Below are 3,018 nucleotides of genomic sequence, written 5' to 3' on the forward strand. Positions count from 1 at the left end.
ATTATAGATTCGTGGCATCCTGTATAATACGAAGGACGAAGAGTCTAAACATTCCTGATCGGGGTTACCCCTCACCTACTGTATAGAAGGGTTCCGAACTATAAAGGAGCGTGAGGCTGAGACATCCCTGAAGAAGGATAACACTTTTTAGACATCGAGAATACGACAGATAGACTAGGCCTATCCACTAAGGCTGAACTATCTATAAACCGATCTACTCGTAGTTTAAGAGACAGCTCCAGGCTGTTTCATAATAATTTAAAGGCGCTTTTAGTTTATTGATACAAGACGCTGGATACTAGCTGATACTTCAAGGTATAACCTTGCTCAGTAGATATAGATTGCATGACGCGAAAAAAAGCCCTTTTCGACGACTCGCATTTTTATTTAATGTCTGCGGGCTCTTTAAAGGTTTTTTCATGGATTGTTGTATAGTTTTGTTCATTTTGTCAGATGAACCTACGAAAAAAAATGTTTTGCTCCTTTTACGATATAATCTATCGTAAAACAGGGAAATAATAGAATGTATATACAAATTCTCATTACTGGAGGTTCAAGGTAGTGACAAAACGAATTCAGAGTGATTCACTCTCATGTGATAAGGCTCTTCCATCTAATCAACCGAGTTTCAGTTAACCGGGTTTCAATCCGTGGCATGTACAATATCCCCGATATCACGTGCAATTTTCACCAACCTTCCTTGTGTCTAATAGACTCCTCAAACAATGGAATCATCCCCCAGAAACTGCCGATACTGTAGGGGCCCGTTTCAAAATGCATATCAAAGAAGAGCTATCGAGCAAGGAAATGGATGTTGTGGAGTAGTTTGTGCCTGGCTTATCCTGAAATTCTAATATAAAAAGTATTCTGGGTATATACAACTTAGACGAAGCAGTCAAATCTGTGATTGAAGATGAGAGGACAGCAGGTGGACAATCTGCGTGAGCTCAGATGCGAATCATAATTTCTTAATTAAACCTTTCTAATCAAAGACATCCGCAGTACTTTCGATTGGTTTTAACACATTTTAGCCTCTACCGCAATATGCAGATCCATGTTTTCAGAGTCATGACGACGGGTGTATGCTATTCGATCTCAGGATGCACGAAATACGCCCATTTTACAATTTTTTTTCTTTTCTAAACTTCATAAAATGGTGCAGACATGAATCCATCGTACAGAACCAAATTAAGTTTTATGCTAGAAAATTTCTCTTCAGAGGGGCTTCATAGATTAATAAAAAGCAAGCCTCAGATGAACACCCGCGTCCATCAGGTGATTGACGTGAACTAACATACACGTCACTTGATCTCGAGCTCTATAAAGAAGTGAAATCATTGAGGCCAAAAATTGGGGGAGGCCATACGAAAGCATGCCCGCCGATTAATGATGATAACAAAGCATTTAGAGTACATGCCCGAAAGTGGCGTGGATGTACTTGTCCACGATGATTTGAAGAGCTATTCATAATTTTACTATTCGATATCTCTCATATTTGATAATTATTTGTTTGTTTTTACGTTAGTTTGTTTGATTTTATGTGGCAAACGCGAATCAAACACGTGTGACAGTATTGGAAGTACTATAGTTTGAATACGACTAAACATTAGAGTTTTAGCTTGTAAAAGAATTCTCTGAGAAAGAGTCGCTGGAGAAGACAATGTTTATACAAATAGAGAAGGTTCTGTAGCTAGTAAAATGATGAAATAGTGGATAATAAGAAATAATTCAGATAACACATCGATGTGAATTATAATGAAAAGTCAAAATGTTCCTATAGTAGTATATAACACACAATACAATATGATGACTGGTACTAAAGCAAAGCTTCAATGACCTAAAAAAGGTATAAGAAGGTATAAATAAATGCTAAACAAACAATGCAGGGATACCAACATAATTGTGCAGTGATAATGACACTTTCGAGTGAAATTTTACTTACGCGGAGTGTAGAGAACAGGCATAATCAACTGGTGTGGATGGCGATAACGAATGAAAGTTACACTAGAGATGGAAATTGTCGCTGTAAAATCAGTCAAACATGCAAACTGATTTTGATAAGAGTAAACCTAAGCCACTGTCAATTCAAAGCCCGGGCCCAAGGCAGTTCTCGGAGCCGAGCCACGATTCGAGACTTGTATTTGTTGATCTATAGTGAGGTAGACTGTAATAAGATATATCCAGAAATGCTTTGGCCGCCGCTATAGTGGAACATACCCTCAGCCTCAGGCACATCACATTTTTACGAGGCCCCAAAAAAAAAAACACTTTGTCGTGAAATAAACGTTGATAATCAGGTGCAGGAGGCATCAGAGGGCCTGTGGAAGTGGGAGACGTCTTTTGTTTTTTATTATGTTCTCTTGCCAAAGGCGAGCAACATTGTGACGCTGATAGATCAAATGCATTGAAAGCTGGCCAAAGCCACCCGATTATCAGAGTTCTCAAGCCTACAGAGGCTAAGCACAGCAACGGCATTGTCAGCAACAATGTGTGCAAGTCGTTGCAGATGCGGCTCGAGAAACCGTAAGACTTGCGGAGTTGGGCATAGAACCCACGGTAGTTCCGAGCTCCCCCAGACATAATAACCAGCATACGCCAGCACACAAGCACAACCCATCAATTAATTCACTTAATCGTTGTATTGTTTGATATTTACGGATCTATCTATCTTATTATTAGCCCCCAGAAGTATGCTACAGGTCCGATAAAGCTGAAGGGGCAGGAATGTATAGGTATGTTATAAATAGTAAAGGTTCTATGATATGAATGAGTAGTAGACTAATAGGTAAGTCCCCTTGATAGGCTTTTATATGTTCGAATCATATCAGCTCAGAATAGAATAGAGAATAGAGAGGCGAGAGAGAATAGAATAGGCATTGGTAGCTCAAAGGCAAAGATTTATGAAGAGTTGGAGTCTGATGAAATGCGAGAAAGAAAGGATAGTTTGGCTTGATAAACTAGATTTCTTGCTACGTAATTGTTAAAGCTATCAGCGTTCAATTCGCTGGCTATCCGAGA

Source organism: Metschnikowia bicuspidata (assembly GCF_001664035.1).
Source record: "Metschnikowia bicuspidata var. bicuspidata NRRL YB-4993 chromosome Unknown METBIscaffold_4, whole genome shotgun sequence".
Lineage (NCBI taxonomy): Eukaryota > Fungi > Ascomycota > Pichiomycetes > Serinales > Metschnikowiaceae > Metschnikowia > Metschnikowia bicuspidata.